The 24490-nt window shown below is 39.9% G+C and overlaps 1 long non-coding RNA gene across 1 annotated transcript; it reads right to left on the minus strand.

Moving 5' to 3' along the window:
• Positions 1-5562: 5562 nt before the first annotated feature.
• LOC116067063 lies at positions 5563-19628 on the minus strand. The gene is made up of 3 exons (XR_004109101.1): positions 19617-19628; positions 16935-16938; positions 5563-5816 (listed from the first exon to the last, which is right to left on the minus strand). It is a non-coding gene; the product is annotated as an uncharacterized LOC116067063 (long non-coding RNA).
• Positions 19629-24490: the final 4862 nt, after the last annotated feature.

A 24490-nucleotide genomic window follows, 5' to 3' on the forward strand; every position in this document is an offset into this window, starting at 1 on the left:
GTACTGAGGCAGCTCCAATTAAAAGGCTTTTATGTCTAGTTCATTTTATTCACCACAGGTTGTTTTTGCTCTGCAGGGTAGAGTCATGCTGGAAAGAATTCAGAGCCAAGCTGTGTGTCTTTACTAAATCTGCTTGTTTGTACTGTATATGTCTAGTCTTTGGCAACATGCCTGCAATATCCTTGTTCAACACTATGTGAGCAACAAAAAGCAGTTGTCTAATGCAATGAAAAAAAGTTGGTTTGTATAAAAGATGTATACATCTGCCAGTCACAGCTGAACAATTCCACTGTTTTATCACTTTTGTTTCTGATGCCACTGCAGCACAATTTGAGCTTTGCAGCAGCAATGTTTGAACACCTCACTTGAAAAGAAATTTCTAGCCCACACTGTTTAGAATTCAAGTTGAGTCCATTATTTCCTGCTTGTCTGGCTTGGTTTGAGGGAAGAGCCTCCGATGCATAACATTTCACACAATGTCACATAATTCAGTTATTCATTATGGCCGTTTAGTGTCGAGCATTAGTGTGACGGTTGACAATGACTTACTTAAACCCTGCCGGAGATTTTCTCTATGTCACAGCACCCTGTTGAGGATTTCAGCTTTTCAGTCTGTCCTGAGCCACTCAGCCATTTCAGCTCAGTGAGACCAGCTCCATCATCTGTAGCTCAGGATAAAAATGACTGTCTCTATCTTTCTTTCTTTCTTTTTTTCTCCCCTAACCTTTGCGAAATACTAATTTAAACCCAAAACATGATCTTTCCCTAAACCTAACCAAACCTTAACCATAGAGTTGTGAGATCAAAAAATTGATTTATTTGGTTGTGAAAAAAAATAGACAAGAGATTAACTGAATTCAACTTGAAAAACTTGAACGCAAAGAAAGCAGACTGCACTGTGACTTCAATAACTGGGTATATTAACCTAGTGATGGGCAATATCACAGTATTAAAAGAGTACTCCATCAATTTAAAAAGTAACAATACCGATGAAGCAGTATTTGATTCAGGAACATTAGGCTGTGTAAGTTCTGTTGCATGAATGCTCTATTAATGATGCATAATTGATAATTGATTCCATAATTTCCTGCAAATAATACATTATTTGATGTAAATCTGATGTGATGAAACAAATTTGTCCCTCACAGTACAGGAATATAGGCCTACTGGTGTATAAAATGAACATATAGGTGACTAAAAGGGCTGTAGTCATAAGTGCAGGCTATATTTTCACGTTTCCATCCTGGAACTAACGTTCTCTCTTTGTAACACTACTACAACAGAATTTTTTGGTGGACTGTACTATCCAACGTGAGCGTACTGTATGTCTCTCATTGTGGTCTGCAAAAATGCATTAAATGATATAATTATTGACGTTGAAAGCCAAAGCAGGCAGACAGAGAAACTTAAAATAGGCTAAAGTGCTACCGAAAAATTAGCGGAACCTCTAAAAAGCTCCGTAAAGCAGAGGGGAGCTGCAGATTATCTGATAATTCACTGTTGGTTCATCAGCCCATGCGACACCTTTGACTCTCACATTGTATCTTTTTTTTTTTATTTAAGAAATATGGATTATCGAACTTAAACAGAGTAGGAATATGCCCATTGAACAGTATATCAGCATAATGCCCAGTTCAAAGTCAAATTCAACAAGCTGATCCATACTGTGGCATTGTACTGGGTAGCTGAGTGGAAATAGACACGTGGCTCAGAAGGAATGGAAGAAGAAATGTATTGCATGGTAACACAAAACTTATTCAAGGCAACACAAAATATTGCGAGGTAATGCAAAACTTATTGCGAGGGAACGCAACACTTATTGTGAGGGAACGCAAAAGTAGTCCCCTAAAAAATATTGCCATGCGTGAAGTAGAACCACAAATGTCACCTTTTTTATTTCACACATTCTTGGTCCTTCATCTGGCCACTGGCCCCTACGTTACCCACAATGCAACTTGACCAGCCACAGAGATCTGGTAAGCTTACTTCTCTCTTACTCCACACCACCAGATTTTCATTTTCTGACTTGTAGTCGGCACAACCAACACTGACTCGAGTGACATCACTTGAGTCTGTTCATCAGATTTCACGCAGCTCCCTTTGTAGGCACAAAAGGCTTTGTACAACGTTTTACGCTAGTGCTCCCCGACACATGTAAACAGACTTTGATGTATACAATCTGTGAAGATCCCTTTTAAAGGATAGGTTCACATTTCTTCAACAATATCTTATTACAATACTCACATGCCCATACATTAATCCATATTTCATTATGCAACTCCAATGTAAGAATTGGTGTTCAAAGCAGCAGTCTCAAAGTCAAGTTAATTAAGTTTCATTACTTTCATTCTAGTTCAAAATTAACCTCTTTGTGTTTCCATGGAAAGTGTTTCCTTTCCATGGAAAGTGTTTCCTTTCCATGGCGAAGGGAAACAGAGAGCGAAATTAGTGCTTAAAAGACTTTGTAAAATAACCTCTTCATTTTCCAAGTCAGACAAAACAGTGATATTAACTTATGCTAAACCCTATAATTTATTTTTACGCAGAACAAGGACTGTGGATCTCATCAAGGGACCAATGTACTTACTGTATGGGCATATATGTAAGGTTTTAAGACGGACTTAAATGCAATGAACTGTCTTCTGCAGTAATGCATTACATCAGACAAAACCTGTTAAACATGTAGGCTAAAATAATGAACTTATATGCATTGTTAACAAATTTTGTTGACTGCAATTTTCTCATTCATTTGAATGAATTTCATAACCCTATTATTTCCCTGCCATATGTTGACCTATACTGTAGTTATCATTCAGCCCTGCACTCATTGCATACCAGCCACTTTCACACTACAGAAATACAATTTACTACAAAATTAATTTCACAGTTAATTGTCATTTCTCACACACAAAGACATATTTAGAACAGACCACAAAGTAGAAAAAAACATTTTCAAGCTGTGTGCATATTTGTGCATATAAGATCATATGGAACCATTTTGGTAATCTGACTTTATCTATTTCGAGGCTTCTGGATCATGACAAGTATATGGTGTTTCCACTTCGCCGGGGCTGCAGTGAAACAATTTTGTAACCAGAGTAAGAACAGCAATTGCATAGTAGGAGATACATTTCACTTCGATCTGATAAAATGTCAGCCAGTACATCTTTGAGAATACCAATACACATGGGTCCAATTTTGACACTCTGAAAGAAGTTCTGAAGAGGGGTAGATAATTGGGAGGCACTAAAAAGACTTTCATGTTTAGGATGAACAGATAGATGTGTTGGGGCTGGATTCCAGAATGAACAAGGTATTAATCGATCAATGATTTATGCATATTTTCATAGATTATTCCAGACTTTATATAAGATTTGTTTTGGTTCATACGCAAAGAGATTGTGTTATTTACAATGCAAGTCATTCCTCTCATTACTAAGATTATGGTTAAATAGTGTTGATAAGCAAAAGCCACCTGAGCTTGGCAATCTGTTTTATTTTGATCATCAGGTAGCAGGGAAATTAAGATTAATTAGCTACAAATGGCAAACTAAATTGAATGAAACACAGCAATCAGATTTGCGGCTGGTGTTGAAGGGAGAAAAGGACAAAGTGATATGTTTGGGCTCCTTTTAGGCACAAATTGTTTGTTTCACCTTATCCTCTAATGATCGTTAATCCATCAGAGCGTTGACTTTTTTTTCATGGCAGGTGACCCAGTGTGTATCAATATTCTTTTGATCAGGACAAATACGGCTCTGTGGGTCTGACCGATGTTGCAGCTATACTGTGTTATCAGTTGATTATTATATCTGGATCAAATGCAAATTAATACAACAGCCCTCCAATAAATCCTACCTTTTTTAAGCTTTATGTTTTTCTTGATGCTGTGACATTTATACATTGTATTAATAAGCAGTCTTATCAGATGTCATTTTATCAATAATGACGTTACTAATTGTAACCTTAGCTTACCTTGAAGTAGTCACCATCCTAACATTAGGATATTAAATCGGGGCCAACAAAAGAATGCAATTTGCACACTAAACTGCCACTTCAAAATAGAAACCAATGCATGGCAGAAACCAATGTTAGCAGTTACATTACCAGTTGAGTAAAGCAGACGCCATCTCCGAGTCTGTTCGAAAACCCAGCTGTTGCTTTGTTGGACCAAGGTTGTTCTCCACTTTTTGCCACTTTCTTTTTGGCCTGCTGACCCTCTGCTGATTTTACTCTTTTCTTCTTACTTGTAACTCCGGTGGATGGTGGCTGTTGAACTTCCTCTGACATGTTTGCTGTTGTCGCCTTCCTTCTTGTTCTTTCTCATGTTTTAAGGTGGCCGGTAATGTAAGTGATGCACTACTACCACCTGTTGCTATGGAGTGTTCTTTGCTTTTGTCGTACCCAACCACCTTAGAAAAATAGGCTGTCACAGCCAAAATGGAAGTTAGGGTGGGTGTGGTACACTGCATTTATTGCTTATTAATCAATCAAAAATGAAAAAAAAAAAATTATGAGAAATAATGCTCTTTTTTACAATTAAGTTAATTAGTTTTGCTTTATTAAGTGTGTTCTTCCCACATAGGCCTTTTTCACAGAGGACATTTTGACATGTCACAGTAGGAAAAGCACAGCTGGAACTAATGGACTTAATGATGGCTGAACTCCATTCTGCTACTTTGATTTCAGGGTCCTGGTATTGTGCACGCTGGCTCCCTGCCATCGCTAGCGTTATTAATAACACCTGTTGTGTGCTTTTCCTATTCCTATTTCCAGTTTTTGTGATGTGTGTATGTATGTATGTGATGTGTATGTATTCAATATTTTACAGCAGCAGTTTGCAATGTTTATACATGAGAAAAAATAAAAAGAAAGAAAGAAAAAAATTTTGAGCCAGTGGGCGTCACATGACCTGCAATTTGGACTGTGGCCACTAAGCCAAAATCACCTTATAAAGCCCAGTTGCCCACTGTTACTAAGGGCTTGTTTTTGCCTGAATTGGTTAAGATAGCAGGAAGAGGCGGATTTAGGTGACATTTAACTTATTCAGCATTTATGTTTCTTAAGTCTGTGGCCAAATAGAACTGATAGACTGGGCGAAGATCCCATCGTGATGTGAGCCAGGTCCAGATGTGGTTTTTCAGATAATTTTCGGGAAATAAAGAGATTTTACTATATCTCTTTACATACATATTTTTTTCTACTACTATGGGCTAACATAGCAGTTGGCTATGCTGCTGCCTGCTGGGCAGCAAATTACAACTTTCCCCACTTTCACGTAATGGTGCCATAAAGTCTAGACTCAATCAGTTCTCCGTGATCTGCGTAGTTTGCCTTTAACAGAGCAACAGTAATAACCTAATATACCATAGTTACTGAGATTAAACTACATTCTCTGTTATATTTGCACTTTTGCAGCGCACATGAACAGATGCGCAATATTAGCTCACACATAAAATAGCACCCTCATGAATTAGCCTACTGTTGCTAACGTACATTCATAAATCCTGTATAACATCGTCCGTACCCACAGGACATCAGACTTAGGACTACTTATTGATGCACAGCTGTGTCCATAAACTTAGTCCAATGAGGGGAGAAAGGAAAGTGTGATAGCGTTCCATGTTAATGCCTTTTCTCTCTCAACTACCGCATGCTGATACGTTACTAGTCCAGGTAGAGCGAGTTAAAGCTGACAGGGAGAGGGAGAGACTGTATCACTAATAGCCAATCCAGTCTGCTCAAAGCGATGGTCTTTTTCACAAATAGGTTGCACGTAAGGGGAAAAAAAGTAGCTTCCACTTAAGGGGCCCTATCTTGCACCCTGCGCAGCACAGTGCAAAGCCCGATGCAAGTGTCTTTGCTAGTTTAAGACCGACGTAGTTGTCAATTTCCCCTCCAGCGCCCGCGACTAGGATTAGCGTGTGTCTGACAGGGTGGTGGGCGTGGCATTACGATGGTGGCTCTCCATCGTGATGTCAGCCAGCCATCACACAACCCTACTTTGGTGTTGATTGTTTTTTTAGGCTTTATTGTATTGGATTCCATTAAATGTGTTTCTTTTATTTACTGTAAAGCAGGGGTCACCAACCTTTTTGAAACGGAGAGCTACTTCATGGGTACCGAGTCATACGAAGGGCTACCAGTTTGATACGCTCTTCTGAAATAACAAATTTGCTCAGTTTGCCTTTAGTTATATATGATTATTAATGATTAATGATACTCATCTATGTGTAGACACTGATTACGTTAATGATTTCTCACAATAATTATCAACAATGACTTAACAAGGTGGGAAACAGATAATGTCAATATTCAATTTTCATTTTTAGAACAGGCCTGAGGGCTACTCATGTGGTCCTTGGGGGTTACCTGGTGCCCGCGGGCACCGTGTTGGTGACCCCTGCTGTAAAGTATACTGCAGCATCAGCATTCCTCCACAGTGAGTGGCAGTAGAGCATGAGTTCTTTATTCCTCACTAAGCTTTATTCTTATTGAACTATTTCTTTGAACACATTAGTCACCATTTCCCACAATCCTGACCAAACTGAGTGTTTGCCCATGTTTGTGTTCTTGTTTGGAAGTGAGTGAACCACTCTTGAACAAGTAAATACTCGCTTTAGGAGCACAATGGTTTGTTCGATACTGAAAATAATCCTTGAAATTACTTCCCCTTGTGTCAGGCCTTGAAGCTGTGGATAGCGGTGCACTCTGTAAATCATATATAGACATTCCAACCCACGGCTATACGAGGATCGATGCCCATGCAGCCCAGGTCCGGTAATCGACTAGGTGTCTGTCTGTCTTTCTGTCTTGGTCTGAAGGCTTACAGTTAGAATGGCCTGTCTGCCGCTCCGTCTCAACTCGCTATTCAGACATTTAAGACATAATGTTACTATTGCTGGACTTTATCCTGCCTGATAAGCAGAACTGCAGCTGAGGATTCTGGTTGCCAGCTTCCCATTTCACTCTGAACAGGATTAGGTCCACTGCCTGGAAGTTGTTTTATTACTGTAGACGAGGGATAGTCCGCGAAAGATGCTTGTCATTATCCATCTTATAAGCTTGAACAGGCTTTGTGAAGATTTTTAGCCATTCTTCGCTGGCTAGAGTTTGCTTCAGCATCTCAAACCAACAGCTTTGGTTCCATTACGTGCCTCGACGAGCCGCTAGAAGCTCCCAATCACTTCATCTAAAACTCTGCATCTAAGGTACTCTCCAAGGACTTACTTTGTTTGTCTACCAGCCTTTCTTTTTATTCTACTTTGGACATCTTTAAAGAAATCAAGAGATGTAAGATGTTTTTTTTGTTTAATGTGTTGTCATCAAAGCTCAGAAGAAGTCATCCTTAGCTGGAAGACACTTTGAATTTAAACCACCTCTGCTGCCAACACAAAGAGCATATTGTACTTTTTCCGCTGCAGAGTTTGACAGAATAAAAAACTAACTCCTGTGCCTTTTGGCTGTGTGTGTGTGTGTGTGTGTGTGTGTGTGTGTGTGTGTGTGTGTGTTGGTGTGTCTGTATCACACCCCTCCACATTATACGTTTCCCAATCATGTACCTGCAGACCTGTCATCCACACACCTCAACCTCCTCACAATGAAAGAAATGTTCGACGACTGTGTCCAGTGCTGCCTGACATCAGCAGTGTTCCAAATGGACAGCGTATATTCGCTGACTGTTAAAGGCAGGGTTGGTAATTTTGAAAAGCTAGCAAGATTTGAAAGTAGCATGTCCTCGGGGCTTTGTCTAACCCCTCCCCCTGCCCTCGGGGCTCCGACCCATGCACAGATGTGCACAAGCCCCGCCGCACCGCTGCTTTAGAGCAGAGTGGGGAAAAGACCGCAACATGTCTCGTTTACCAGTAAGCAAACACCTAATATTATCATACCGAATGTTTAAAACAAATTGACTGCTGTTAGCAATGGGGCCACGACGCGCATTGAGCTCAGGCTAATCCACGGGAGGAGTAGAGCATGTGCAGCGGGGCAAGGAGGCATTTCATTGGTTCTTTCAAAGTGGACAGCGAGGCAGCGATTGGTGGGCGTTTTTACAGCATTAGAGCAGCAACAGATGAGGGATCTTTTTCAACCCTTTTTAAAGCCCACTGAGGGGTGGGGGTGGTGTGCAATCACTGAAGGCTTGCATCATGTGGATGCAAAGACAGTGTTGTTGTTATTACTTAGAATAGAATACTTAGGAGACAGAAACTACACACTATAGCTTTAAGTCACACTTTAAAAAAAAAAAAATCTAAAACATGAAATCCTATTTGTCTAAATCACATTGTATTGAATCAAATGTTGTTATGTATCGCTGTGGACTATCTAGATGTGTGTCCAATCATTTAAGAAAGAACAATGCACACCCCTGCTTGGCACTTATTGTGTTAAACTCATGGCTGATCACAACATGATAATCATGATAAATGTATCTCCTCATGAAGAACTGACAGTACGTGTATCAGTCTGCTGAGCATTTAAACACAGTAACACAACACTAAATAGCTATGTTGCATTGCAAACTTGGAAATTTGTTTCACAGCTGTGGCGGAAACAAAATGGTGGCCAAGGAGTGAATGGAGGCAGCTGTTTGACGGAAAGCCGAGCAGACATGCAAACATGCACCGGATTGTGATTTCTAGGTTACATTTACTTTAATGTATTCTTATTGCACTGGAAGGTTGGGCCGATGTAGTGGTTGCTGCCTGCTGGTCATTTTCCCTCTCTCAATTTTGTTGTTGGGAACTCTTGGCTGACTAAGTGCTCCAAATGGATTGTGCCTCCTGCCAGCGTTTCTCTTTCTCCCCCCTCCCTTTCAGCCACCGTTCACTTTCATGGCTTTTTATGTGTTATGAAGTAAACTCAGCTGAGTAGACAATAGATGTTGGGAGATGCGTGCCGAATAGAGTACAATCACTGAGAGCGTAGTTAAGTCTACAGAATTACTTAAACATATGAACTTTAAGTTCACCAGCTGGGTTTGTGAAAGAGAGTTAGGGGTTTTCAGAATCTGACAGGATGTTGTGAGTACTTGATGAGGAGATTAACTGCCAATTATAACTCAGGTTTTTTCTACTCCATAAACTTAAAGTGAAGGCCGTTCTGTGGTCACCACACATCTGTGCATGTTTTATGAGTCCTCTTATTTTGGGGGAGATGCTGGAGAAGGAGGCGAGCTGGAGAGAAAAAGAAGGGAGAGGATCTAAAATTTAAACTGCATGCTGATATGTTTACTTCCTGACTGTGTTCCTCTGCGATGGGCTGGCAGCTGCCAACGCAGGCTTCCAGTTCAGCAAACATCTGGGCGTCCCAGACCTCCCTTGCCTGCTAAACGTGTGCAAAGAAGAGAGAAGCAGAGAGGGACAAGCTGCATAATGCCGCTGGTCTAAAGGTGAAGGCTAAAAATACGGCAGAGGAAGGTGAAAATAGAGAGAAAAGGAGCAGCTTCAGGCATATCTTCAAATATGATCGACAGAGGAATTAAGGAAATATGTAAAAATGTACCGCATACTGATTTCCCTGAACATTCTTTTTGCAAGCACCTAATTTAAATTACTTTTTTTCATACCATAATCTCTTCATTTAGAAGTCCACACACAACTCAAGTAGACACTTGTATTGATCAGGCTTTTATTTTCTGTGTTTTTTGTCTTATCTACTCTGCAGCGTTTGGACTTGCGCCTAAAAACATCCAGCGCATATTCCAGGTGGTTTACGTATCTGCATGACACTTATGTCCATACTTGATTGGATTTTGTTATCTCTGTAATTGTTTTAATCAGCCAATCACAATTAGCCTCCAGGAGAAATTGAGAGAGAGAGAGAGAGAGAGAGAGAGAGAGAGAGAGAGAGAGAGAGAGAGAGAGGTGTGTCATCAGTCCATTACTGATGGAGCTTATTTTTGCAGTGGTTTGTTTTCATTCTGATAATTTACAGAAAATGTTCCAAACACAAACTTAGTTCACCTGAGGTCACTTTGTAATGAAGCACTGAAGGTGTTTTGCTTACAGCAACAATGCATTCATGGTCTTTCTTCTCTTTCTCTGAGATGTTGTTATAATAAGTCAGTTTACTGCCCTTCTGCAATATACCGGTAAACCATATATATATATATGTATATATATATATATATACATATATATATATATTTTTTTTTTAAATGCACAGGGAGAGTAATTACCACTACTACTATTAAGTTTCAATTTATGAAAACTGCATGCATACACCCACATGAACTAAATAATTTCCCATCAAAGCATTATGATATGCAAATCATTCCACAGCTGATGGATGTAGTGGGACTGATAATCAACTTGATTCCCCCGTTATCAGGACCTACAACTTAGAGATAGAAAATAGAAATAGAAGACTGCAAAATGTGCCAGCTTATCAGGCTACGTCATGGAAAGAATACTGTATTTAATACACAAGAGCATATTATGTTACTTTCTGTCAACTGCTCATAAGATTAAGTTTGGATTCTTTTCTGTTGTTTAAAAGCTTAAATATCCTGTTGGCAGAAGTACTACCACGTCTAAGGCTATAATCCATCACAGTCGTCTCTGCACTGCCTGTTTTATGCAACATTTGGTTTGCTTTTTGTGATACTCCATTGGTCCCCAAAGGATAAATTCATGTTTTTGAGTCTTCTGTTTTCCAAGAAGAATTGAAATGGACTCAGAGATATAGTATGGTACTTAGCAAGTCATTCTTTTATTCCAAATTACACTGCAAGGTTGGAGAGAAAATATGGCATGAGTGCATATACGTGCATTCGAAAAATTACTTGCAGCAAATTCACAATGATTGAATAATCAACCCTATACTACTTCTTTTGGCATTTCGCTAACTTAAACCTTTTTGTTTAAGTGCTTGTCCGTGTTAAATAATAAAATAAAATCCTATAGCTCCATTTATTTCTCGCATACGTTGTTGTATTTCATGAATAAGTACACTGACACTGATTCGGTTGTGTTTTTGCTAATCCAGTGGTAAAGTTTTACAGCATAATGTTTTATTTCAATTGTACATTAGGTTATTGCTCGCTTGCTGTAGATGCCAAGATCAGAAGTCTGTTGGCATCTCTGCTTTACTAAATACCAGACCATAACTAAAAATGGCAGTAGTTCCCGAAGCATACAGTTCCCTCAATTACAAGTTTTCTAACGTTTTTTGTTTATGATTAACACTTTTTATTTGTTTTTGAAACAACATAAAAAAACATACATTTTACAACATGAACAATCATCACCACCACCCACTTAGACAACATTTAAGAAAAGATGACATAATATCCATAACATTAAAGACACTATAATAAAATAATAACCAAATGGACAGTTTTCTAACATTTATTTTTCACTATACTTTTGTATTTTTCCTTATTTCCATTTGTAACTTACTTTTCGTGCATGGTCATGGATTGTTTTTCTTTCTTTTTTTCTTTGAAGCTTCACATCTTGCCATGTTTAATTAGATGCTTACTGACTTTAGTGTTTACAGTTTAATATACATGTGTCTTTATTCATAGAATGCAACCCAATGTAAAATGTGACAAAACACCTCCAGATTGTTCAGCCTCAACGTCTGTGAAATGAGTACAAAGCCATATAATACATTTATAAAAAGTGAGAAAAATATGTTTTATCGGCACAATAAGAATAATGCATGTCCAATCTGATAATATGCACATTTTGTTTCTTTCATTTTCGCCTATTTGCCATACCCAAATGGAAAACATTATAACAGAAGAACTGCAAGGCCAAAATGCATGTATGTGGCTGCATTTGAAACCTACTGTAAATTCTTCTGGTTTCTGAAAATGACATTACGCATGTGATTTAAACACAACCTACACTACATCACTTCAAACATGGTTCAAAACAGTATTTTTGTTCCCCGTCTGTGATAGGCTATAAGTCATTTTTTAATAACATTAACTATGACATGCTTAATGTCACACTACAGTATGTAAAACACCACACACACCTACATTTTGTCAACAACACCTGTATCTTTGGTACATTTGCACATATATTGGTTTGTGTTGTAACCCTGCCGTCAACACCTAGAGATGTCATCAACAAGACATCAGCTCTTCACAGCTGCACACACCTTTTCTTCACTTTCATATTTTGTTCCTGGTGCCGATGGGTCATTTTGAACAGTCAGACAGCATGCTGTTGTACGGATGTAAACAGACTCAAAGGAAGAATGCTAATAAAGTAAACAAGCCAAGTTAGCCCTCTGAGCTAATTCGTGCAAACTGCTGTAGCCGAGGGTAATAAAACAAAAACACGGAGGCTCCGTAATTTAAACCAGCGTAAACCAAGACGGCCCACACATTTTTAACTACCATTAGCTACCATATTGACAACAGCAGCACATAAAGCTAGCTTCACTTCTTCTGTTTATATTTCCTTTACTTTACACCCTTTCTCTAAGTGGGAATTTTAATTTAATTTTATTTGTATAGCACATTTCATCAACATGGCAATTCAAAGTGCTTTACATGAAACATTAAAGAGCAGGTAAAAACGCTAAAAAAATTTAAAACAGATATTTAAAGAAAGGCAACATCAAAAAGAAAGGTCTTCAGCCTTGATTTAAAAGAACTGAGAGTTGTGGCGGACCTGCAGTTTTCTGGGAGTTTGTTCCAGATATGTGGAGCATAAAAACTGAACATTGCTTCCCCCTGTTTAGTTCTGACTCTGAGGACAGAAAGCAGACCTGTCCCAGAAGACCTGAGAGGTCTGGGTGGTTCATAGTGCAGTAGCAGATCAGAAATATATTTCGGCCCTAAACCGTTTAGTGATTTATAAACCAGCAGAAGTATTTTGAAATCAATTATTTGAGGCACTGGAAGCCAGTGTAAAGACTTCAGAACTGGAGTGATGTGATCCACTCTCTTGGTCTTAGTGAGGACTCGAGCAGCAGCGTTCTGAATCATCTGATTGATTTTTTAGGGAGACCTGTAAAGACACCGTTACAGTAGTCAACTGAAGATAAAAGCATGGACAAGTTTTTCCAAATCCTGCTGAGACATAAGCCCTTTAACCCTTGATATATTCTTAAAGCGTAACTCTCGGCAAAATGCAACCTAGGGTCTTTTTGTGAATGTACCCGAGTCAAACTTTCGTTTAAAAGCATATTTAGGACGGAATCGCCACTTTCAAGATTTACCGTATTTTCATTTTTCGGTCAAATGGCCTTCTGAATGGTAGTGCTAGGGGCACTTTTATGCTAGCCTCAAAATAGCTATTTTTAAAACACTAAGAAGGCTCGACATGAAACTTTGCTCAAAGTATCGCCAGGGGCTCTACACCTTAACAAAAGCATTGACAACATTGTTTGTGTACCCAGAGTTTACTGAAAAGAAAGGTTTTGAACAACTCACCGTAGGTCTTGTTGTTTCGGGCCGCTACCACCTCGGCAGTCAAAACGAGTCGATATCCGAATGCGAATGAACGGACTCCATATGAGGCTCCTTTTTTCGAATGCTGTAGGCTGCTGTTATGTTGCATTCAGAAATTGATTGTTTTTGACTGATAAAATGGCTGCAGCCGGAAACAACAAAACCTACGGTGAGTTGTTCAAAAGCTTTCTTTTTTAGTAAACTCTGGGTACACAAACAATGTTGTCAATGCTTGAGGTCATGTGTAGAGTAATACTTCGAGCAAAGTTTGATGTTGTGTCGAGCCTTCTTAGTGTTTTAAAAATAGCTATTTTGAGGCTAGCATAAAAGTGCCCCTAGCACTCCCATTCAGAAGGCCATTTGACCGAAAAACGAAAATACGGTAAATCTTAAAAGTGGCGATTCCGTCCTAAATATGCTTTTAAACAAAAATTTGACTCGGGTACATTCACAAAAAGACCCTAGGTTGCATTTTGGTGAGAGTTACGCTTTAAGGTGACAATAGGCTGACTTTGTAATTATCTTAATGTGGCTGTTGACTACACCAAGATTTCTGACTTTGTTTGATGTTTTTAACATTGTCGTTTGAAGCTGAGCGCTGACTTTCAATCGTTCCTCTTTTGCTCCAAAAACAACCACCTCTGTTTTTTCTTCATTTAATTTAAGAAAGTGGTAGAAGGAGTAGGCCAACTCAGAACTAGAGAACAAGAGTTCCTTCAGAAATGACTTGGCAGAAAGGGGCCTTCAGTCTCTTCTTACTGTGATATAGCAGAAAAATCAAGGAATAAAGGCATTAACTCCTCCATTGGCCCCATGCCAATTACATCAAGCTATAAAGGATTATTTGCTCACTTACTGCAGCGCAGACAATGCTTGACATCTATCTCTCTCTGTCTGCCATACCACCTTTTATTGAATATTATGAGTCTTATACTTTTAAGCTTTGTGTTTTCCCCATTTTACACAATCTTCTGAGATTGGCTGAGTTTCTTCATATCTTAAATCTCACACCATCTCAAGGAAAAGAAAGCAGAGAAGATGTTCAGAGAGACATCAAAGGTAGAGATAGTGTTTGAAAGGATTTGGGGTAGGAGGGAGGAAAGTGCTTGCGAAGACAAATGCTCTTGTTTGTCTGTTGTTTATAGATTCAGGTCTGTATCATAGCTCCGGGTCATATAGCCTGCTTTATCATTTCAGAGGGAAACAGACTTTTTCCTCATCTTGCTCCAAACCTCCACTCCTCCCTGTGTCAATGTATAGAAACAGTGCTGGGCTCAGTTATGCAGCCCTTACAGCCTTCCTCTTTGCAAACTGAGAGACGGATCAATGAGGACACTGAGATCACAAGAGCAGAGGGGTTGGGGGTGTTGCTCTGTTCAGATATGGATCAACTTTAACTTGGCATGTAGCAAATGCCAGAAGGGGGTTATTGGGATGGAGAAACCCTGCTATTAATCAATCCTTGCGCAGCATGAATACTGCAATCAGGAACGGGTCTGCGAGGTAGGGGGACAAGGTGGTGAAAGAGAAATCGATCAATGTAGATGATCTGAGAGGAAAAATTGTCTCTTTATTTTTTGCTGTCAGTTGTTACACACAGACATGAATGAACAAACACTTAGATGCTTTAACACAAAAAAGTAGCAGGTAAATAGAGCTGTATCAAACCTCTGTGTAGGTCATGCTTCTGTACTCTGTGTGCGTGTGTGTGTGTGTGCGTGCGTGCGTGTGTCTGTGTCTGTGTGTGTCTACAAAGTCAACATCAGTCTAGATGGGATAGTTTGTGTGTAGTACACAGTCAACATGAGTCCAGATAGGAAGGAAGGAGAAAGCCATTAGAGATAGGAGCCTAGGTCTGAGGCTGCGTCTAATGCAAGGCTACTCAGCCAGTCAACCAAAGCCTGCTTATCATGCCACGGGTACACAAAGGCAACGAGCACACACTCACACACACACTTACGCACGCGCACATACAAGATTTCTCCCCAGGCTGTCCACCCAGCCCCTTTGTCAACAAATATATAAAAGGCAGGAAGGCATTATTTAATTCAGACGCACGAACACACTGAAACAGAGTTTCAGTTCAAGTGTGCAAAGCAAGTTGGAAAGAGGTTATTTTTGTATATTTTCAATCTTGATTTAAATTGTTATATTCACTACATTAAAGTCTTTAAAGCAGACATAGTGATAAACATGAGATTTTAAGAGAAACTACGATTTTTTTATCAATCTCATAAAGAAATCACGACTTTACGTCCATTTACTGGATTTGAAATTATAACCAGCATTTTCATTATATCAATTATATCATACCATTTTTAATACTATGTATTCCTTGCAGTTTTTTCACAATAGCAATTCAATGTATTTCCATTCGGTCATTGCTTCTTTGCTTACACTTTACTTGAAGGTATCTACATAAGATTGACATGACACTGTCATGAACGTGTCATAAACATTATAAACAAGTCATAAATGTTTGACATAATGCTTCTTTTAGTAAGTGTCTTTCGGTTTTTGTCATGACAAGTTAGGGTTAGGGTTCATGTGTCATGACTGTGTCATGACAGTGTCATGTGTTCATGACAGTGTCATGTCACTCTTATGTAGATACCTTTAAGTAAAGTGTTACCGCTTCTTTATATAGGGGTTTTCATTGTCAATGTCCAATATAGGATTCAATATGCATACCCATGCACTAAAAATAATGACGCGACGATACCCGCCTCAACTCAAGGTTTGTTCGTGTCATAACCACAAGAGATCAACACTCCAGCAGCAATTGTAGTATAAAGAACAGCCTACATTGCCCACAATGCAACTCCACTGCCAGCAGTATGGTTAGAAATTCAGTTGTGTCATACTAGTGGCAGCTAATGTAGCTTGAGCGGCTACAGGGGTCTGGTCAGCCCACTTCTTTCTCCCTTTACTTGTCTTCAGCCCCAACCGACGCTGCCTCAAGTGATATCATCAAGGGTTTTTTTTATTATGAAGATTGACATCATGATAGTGATTTTACCTCTTTGTTTAGTTTAGTTTTACGTGTACCCTGGCTTGTGCCATGCATAAGAGCCTCCCTCCTGCTGACAGGTTGATCCGTGCTGGCATTTATTGATGTGGCCCAGAGCCCATCCTTAAGCTGCTCTCTGAGATAGTGTGCCTGGGATGGAGGGGTAGAGGGTGGAGTGGTGTTTGGGTAGAGATAAGCCAATGTTGCACGCGAGTGCTTTGTTTATGATGAAGTGGTCCAGGCAATTACATTAGAGGCACAATGAGAGCCCTCGTCTCTCTCTCACTCTCTCTCTGTGTGACTCTTTGTCAGCCTGCTTATACTTACAATACCTCATGTGTCACTCCCGGAGAAATGCAAGGAGACACCTCTAAAACCTTATCGGACCACCAGTCAAGGACGGGAACTTTTGTGCCGTCCACCTTTTATAATGCCTTGCATGGCCCGCCGAGCGAGGGATAAAGATTTATGACGTGACACCAGTCAGCCCCAGCACCTGCACACAACGTCCCTCTGTTGAGAGTATCTGTTCGCTCTTTATTGGAGGCCGTGATTTAGAAGGAGTAATTGACTGGAAATGGACTAGTGCAGGTGAGATGCTTTATGGTCCAAGTGTCGACTAACTGCAGAGGACTCTCACTTGATGGAAAAAGAAGAGGAATGAAGTAAAGAAGAGAGGGTGTTGCAGCACCCAAAAAAATCTAAGCCTTAAGATGTAATTAAATGGCGTATTGAGTCTTACAATCTCTTCTTTTTTTCCTGCAAACAAGATAAATTGCAGTGAAACAAAAATAATTTTTAACCCTCTGGCACATTTTATAATGTTTTTACCAGAGAGAGAGAGAGAGAGAGAGAGAGGAGGGGTAAAATAGATTTGAAGCTTGAATACTACAATTAATTACTTGTTAAGATTGAGATATGCAATATGATCACTCAAGAATGTAATCCCCCTGCAGGAGTGTCTCTGACGTTTTTTTTTTAGATTAAACGACGACTGCAACTCTTTAAATCCTTTATTATATATATTTATCACAACCATTTATTATATCCTACTTGTAATTCTTTTTGCACAAGTAGTTACATTAAAAAGATATGGCGATGACAACAAAACACGTTTCAGTGCATTATGACTTTGTTGCATTGGATGTCAATAGCATAAACTTTTTTGGTTGACTTTCACATCTGAGTTCAAAAACTTCTCCCAGCTCATTAAACAGTAACAAATAAGAATATAATTCATTTTAAAACCCACATTCTCATTATGTGGCGCAGCAGAGGCGTAGCAGCACTGTAGACAGCCACAAACACAAACTTACAGCAGACCAGATGGACAGTGTGGCTTAATGTTGTCATATCATGGGGTCCATATGTTCTTCAGTGTATGAGTTCTGTTGGTTTAGTTGTTTAGCGTTGAGAAGATTCCTGAGAGGCAGCCAGAGAAGCAGGGAGGAGAGAGAACGAGTGTTGCTGCCCACAGGGAAACAGGCTTTGACATATGTGGAAGCACATAGCTCCTCTGGGGTGGTGGAGGGAGAGGAGCGGAGACTCCTCGGAGCTGTGGGGAAAAGGGTGTGATCATTCTGTCATAGAGTATTACTGTCATAATGCAGACACACACACACACACACACACACACACACACACTGAATGTGTACAAACACATGCTCGTGGAAATGCTGATGTATGATATACTGTGGCAGCCCTCGTGCACGCAAACGCACACCTCCACATGCACCTGTACACCGGTGACGGCAGCCCCCTCAGGTGGAGCCCTGTTGGGACTGCCATTTTCTGCACCAGCACCTGTCACCCGGATCATGCACAAAAAAAAAAAAAATGAAACAACCTCTGGTCTTCTCCGCGCTGTTCTCTCTCTCTCTCTCTCTCTCTCTCTCTCTCTCTCTCTCTCTCTCTCTCTCTCTCTCTCTTTTGCCCTCCCTCTCCCACTCTTTTCATTCCCAGGCGTGTCAAGCCAGCCAGCTATGATAATTCTGCACCTGGAGATATGCTCACTTTGCTTGTGGAGTCGCCGATTGCTGCAGTTTCCCTGCTAAGCTCCCAGAAGCTTGGCCCCGGCTGTGAAACTGTCAGAAGGAAATACCTCAATTCGTGGTCTTTTTACGACTACAGAGTCGCACATTTGGAGAATACAATGAGGAATAGCCTGAACACTGAACAAAACTGTGCAAAGTACATGAATCATTTTACTCATTGCAAAAGTACTAACATTACTTTACTTAGTCCACATTTGCACTTTGAAAATGCTTTACATCCACCTGATACACTTTTCAACAGCATCTCAGTAAGTCTAGCAAGGTAATGCTGGTGACATATTGATGTGAATTTGCAACATTTGTATAGAGTACACTGACCTACCTCAGGCATATCTCTCATGAACTGGAAAATTACAACTACCAGCGGCATTTACCTTATAAAAGAGGGCGTCTGTGCCACAGACTTGACTTGAGATCATAAATATTGAACATGTTTAATGTTTAATTATTTAATTTAATTGTTTGCGATTTGAAATCGGTGCAGCTAGGATGGATTTCTGAGCAGATCGGGGGATGTAAAAAACATACCTCACAGGAAAACATTGCAAGGTAATCTTAAGAACTATCAAAAAATCAGGGCTTTGCTGACCATTGTCGGGTGGGGGCCCAAAAATGGCTTGATTCTCGTGTGTTGTGTACCTTGCATAAAATGTCAGCAGCTGCATTGCAGTGATTGAGTCACTCAGAATCAGAATCAGCTTTATTGGCCAGGTTTGCGTAGACAAACAAGGAATTTGACTCTGGCTAATCTTTGCTCTCAAGTACAACACTCACTTAACCTATAAAGAATAAAAAACAGAAAAGACAGTAAGAAATATAAAAGAAATACTGTTAAGTATACAGTATAACACTGCACTAGAATTTACAAATTTACAAAAAATATACAGTAGCAATTGAAGAGAGGGAAGGAATGGTGCAGTATCAGTATAGTCCGAGATTTAAGATTTAAGTATAAATATAAATATAAATATAGTGCAAGGCAGTTCGGTGCAATGGTCATATATTAATAACAATATTGTAATTGTAAGATTGAAATATACATGAGGTAGATGAACAGTGTTGATTGTTTTTGTTCAGTGTAAGGGTGGGGGCTATTTCTGAGTGTTCAACAGAGTGACTGCTTGGGGAAAGAAACTGTCTTTGTGTCGGCTGGTTTTGGCGAACAGTGCCCTGTATCGCCTACCAGAGGGAAAGAGTTTGAACAGTTTGTGACCAGGATGTGAGGGATCTGCAGAGATTTTTGCTGCCCTTTTCCTGACCCTGGACTGGTACAGGTCCCTCATGACTTATAAAGAACATTACAATAACATGCTAGAAATGCATCACTGCCTGATGAAACATGTGTGAGTGTGTGGTCAGAAGTGAGTATTTGCTAAGTGGAGAGAAGGATTATTTATGTGTGTTGTGTTTGTGCAAGAATAAGCCAGAAAGGGCTTTCGGAAGCACAGATGGGTGCATTAGCACACTGTGGGAGTTTATGTTGGTTTTTTATCCACAGCCATGAATCTTCGCGGGGGGTTCAGATATAATTATTTCAGATGCTGTTTTTTTTTTGAGTCCTCAGAGGAAAGAGATTGTGAGTTGTACATTTTGGGAGTAAATGGCTTCTGACAGATTTGCGACATTTCTTTTTACGCAAGGCAAGAGAAGGATGACTGCAGTTCGAGGCCCTGATGTCTAATTTTAAAGGTCATAGGTGGCAGCTATAATTCTTTAACACTACTGTGACAGCACTGCCACTGTTCCTCTCTCTCTCCCTCTCTGCCTATGCTCTATTGTTCCTATCTCTCACTCTCTCTCTCTCTCTCTCTCTCTCTCTCTCTCTCGCTCTCTCTATCTGGTCTTCCATGTTTCCGTTTCCTGTCCACAGAAACATCCCAAGCTCTGATCTCTAAATTTGCATCCCAGGATCAAATATGGATCAATCCCCTTCATAAACCACTGTCTGTCTTCTATTCCCCCTGCATTTTCTGTGCCTGTTTATCTCTTCTCATACATCATTCCTCTCGCTGCTGCTAGCACCTCCCCTTCCCCATCATCTTCACTTCCACACAAACACATCCCCTCCTGATGCTTCTCTTTCCTCTCTCTGTTTCCCACCTGGCCAGCTCCTCCTCCTCTCTTTTCTGCATCCTTTTTCCTACCTGTCTTCTCTGTCTCTGTGTCTCTCTTTCAGTACAACCCAACATCAATTCAACAAACTTTATTGGCATGAATGTCAAAAAATATATTTTCTAATTTGCCAAAATGCCAAAGCCTCTAAGAAGGATCCTCTAAAAGGACACATCCTTCTATCAAAAGAAAAGAAACAACTAACCACATTGGTAAATCTCTCTCTCTCTCTCTCTCTCTCCCCCCCTCTGGTTTAATGTGGCCAGCAATGGCAGGGGTTCAAGCCATTATGGAGTGCCAAGATGAAGGCTCCATCATCATCATTATTATTATTATTCATGATTTAGACACATAAAACAAGTCCTTCGTGAAGTAAACAGGACATGCCCGCGGTAAAGAGAAGACTTGGCCCCTCTGCTATAAATTGCCTTCGCAAAAGGACACTTTGATATTCCGGGCTTTATTAGGATGCCCTTTCTTTTGGCATTGTAAGAGAAAGTAAACTGCCATTCGGAATTAGATTAAAAGCCTTTGGGTGGTGGAGAAAGTTGTGGAGGGATGGGAGAGATGATAAAAGACAGATAGGGCAGGATTTACAGTGAAAGATGGCAACAAATCAGCATGTAAATAGTTATTAGAAAATCTCTTGCCAGAAAGGCTAAGTCATAATGACGTAGACAATGTTGGATTAAAAATAGTTATTTTACATTAATATAATACATTAATTTGACTTATTGAATGAGCAAGTCAATAAAAGTGTATGAAAATATTCCAGCTGACAAGTACATGCTTTTTTTTCCCGTTTCTTTTTGACTAGCTGTTTCATCATTTCAATCTCCCGCATAGTCAGAGGCAGAGAGCCACAGGAAGATGAGAGCAAATGGAAAATGAATAAGCAACATCTCATATTTATTTTGCTAGGAAACAGAGCTGAGGAGATAGTGGGGGTTGCAGAATAACAAAAGGGACAAAGGGATGTAGAAATGAAATGCAACTGTTTCACATATTGATGAAGAAAAAGGCCCGACACTACCAGTCAGGAATGTTGAGTTGCTCATTAGTTGATCTGTATCCAGCAGCTAGTGATTTTCTTGACAATTTCCTGCTCAATAAATATTCCGAGAAAGACTATAGGTGTGGATGAATGATGAAAACAGATGATGGTTACCTTAATGGCGTAAGAAACAAATGGATTCTGCTCTGGTGAATTTTCATCGACCGAAAAAGAAAGGGATGACTTCGCAAGCGAGGTACTAACGTGCTGCTGAATAATAGAAGGACTGTATTTTTCACTTAGTTCAAGTCAGCGTGGCATTTAAGGTGCGTGGGTTTGAGCGTTTAAAAGCGTTTAGAAACAAGGTGGAAAGAGGATATTGACAATGTGTCCGGGAGAAGACGCATATATACTGTGAGATATCTGCTTAATCCAATCGTCTCCAGGTATCAATAGCCATAAACACCTCAGGGATCCCCACTTAGATAAAACTCTGCTTATATACTGCAAGGCCTGTTGCAATTGCACTATTGTATGACAGCCTGAATTAGGCAAGGCTTAGATGGAATCAATGAGGGCACAGTACAAGTAAATAAATACCAGCTTTACATTTTTTTACTCAATTAGAAATTGCTTACGCTTTAAATAATGTAGTCAGTGTACTGCCATGTGATGAACTCACTGAACAACCGTGTTGAGTGTTACAAAGTAACGCGTTACAGTAAAATGTAGTGTAACGCGCTACTACTGAAAATTTGGTAACGAAACGTAGTTCCTTTTTCAATTCGGCGCAACGTTACTTTTCCCAGGGACAGATTTGACAGCGACACTGCCTTCTCAGCTGCGCGCTCACAAGCTCCACGCAGGACGTGACAGAGGCTGGTAGCAGAGCAATCATGGCAAGCGAGAAACAGCCAAAGCTAACTTTTGAGAGCGTTTTAAGCTTTATGGCTTTTTGCTAGACGGCGCTCTGAGCCAGGCAGACACAAAGCTGACAACTTCACAGATGGATGCGGTGGAGATGGCCTCTACATACACGGACGCGCAAGGATTTCCAGAAAAGAGGCTGCATGTGTCTACGACAATGCACGGACCATCGTGGCTGCGTGACCGGTACAAGTCGATAAGGACATTACATAGTATACACCGTGTAACGCCGATGACCTGCTGATGTGCATTCAACCCTCGTTCATAATGAATCAGCTGTCACTCTGTGAGTAGAGAATCCAGTCTGCAGTGTAGTTCAGACACTTCACTGATAAACCAGAGATTGGCTTTATGGTCAAAGATAGTTTTTGTATAATTAACTTCAGTCTCTGCCAGAGACCCCTGCTTTTAAAAGTAACGAGTAAAGTAAAAAGTTACTTTCCTTAAGGGGTAACTAAGTAAAGTAACGGATTATTTTTTTAAGAAGTAACGAGCAAACACTACTTTTTAAAAGTAACTTCCCCAACACTGCTGAACAACACAATGATGCTACACACACAAACATATACATTAAGGTTTCAAATTTCAACATTTTGCTTCTATCAATAATGATACAATCAATAGTCAGTTAATCATAAACAGAATTGCTTAAAGCTGCTATTATCTATATTATTATATTAATAGTCGCAACCCACAGAGAAATATGACCCGACTAAAGGTCCTTTACAGATCTTTATAGCAGCTTTAGATCATTGGTGTTTTCCAGCTCGTAACTGCTCTCACAGCTTTATTTTTGGCCACAGTAGGCAGCTGTTTGAAGTGAAAAAGCTTTTAAAATCCACTGCTCCGCACCAGACAAACACAGTTAGCAGTTAGCTGATGAACATAGTGAAACATTTATTTTAGCAGCTAAATAACCAGATATGTCCCTCAGGAGTTGGTGGAGACCAAAAACAGAAATAAAATTAGAGTGGCTTTTTTAACCTAAATCATCAGGTGGTCCGAAACACGACTCCAAATGAAGGCTAATGTTGCTCCGTATCTGCTGGATGTGTAAAGAGTCAACTAACAAGTTCGCTATAGCAAGTTAAAACGTGATAACATCTCAATATTGTGTTCACAGCTTGTTTCCACAGCTGTTACTGCAGGTTTAACATAAAGGGTTTATATATCTTCCTGTAACAACAGCATTTTTAAACTACTGGCATGGCCTGCAATAACTGCAAAATCGAATGCCTTCCCTCTGAAAGAGTGCTGCTCAGATTTCTATTTGTCACTATTACACAAATGGCCACATGCGTTTAAAAAATAAAATATAGCAAATTATGATGCAAAACTTCCAGACTTGTTGAATGAGATAAGACTAAACATGCTGGACAGATCTAGAACCTAAACCAAAGTCCAACCCATTTGCCTTATATCAACAAAAAGTGATGTAACAACTTTAGTAAATACCTGTTAGACCAGGGGTCGGCAACCTTTACTATGAAAAGAGACATTTTTGACCAAAAATAAATGGCGCACTGATAGAAGTGTACATCCGATAGGGATAAACTCTGTGTGTGTGTGTGTGTGTGTGTGTGTGTGTGTGTGTGTGTGTGTGTGTGTGTGTGTGTGTGTGTGTGTGTGTGTGTGTGTGTGTGTGCGGTAGTGATGGAGGAGGTTGGAGAGTGATAGATCAGCACAAAGAAAAAAGGAGAGGTGAGAGGCAGATTTCAGCTAAAGGTGTGTGAGGTGGAGATCAGGACAGAGAGGATTAAAGAGTGAGTGTCATGTGGGTGTGTGTAGTAGGGAGAAAGTAGGTCTCTTTGGAGCTTTCTGCTGTCTTACAATACAGGGGCAGGGATAAAAGAATAAAAGATGTATACCACATGAACATGAACTTTTTTTCTTTTTTTTTCTTCGCTGCACAAATCATTGTGTAGCCTATGTGAGCTTGTGCGTTGTAACAGGTTAAAAGAAGAACACCAAAGAGA

The sequence above is a fragment of the Sander lucioperca genome, chromosome 16 (genome assembly GCF_008315115.2).
Source record: "Sander lucioperca isolate FBNREF2018 chromosome 16, SLUC_FBN_1.2, whole genome shotgun sequence".
Classification (NCBI taxonomy): domain Eukaryota; kingdom Metazoa; phylum Chordata; class Actinopteri; order Perciformes; family Percidae; genus Sander; species Sander lucioperca.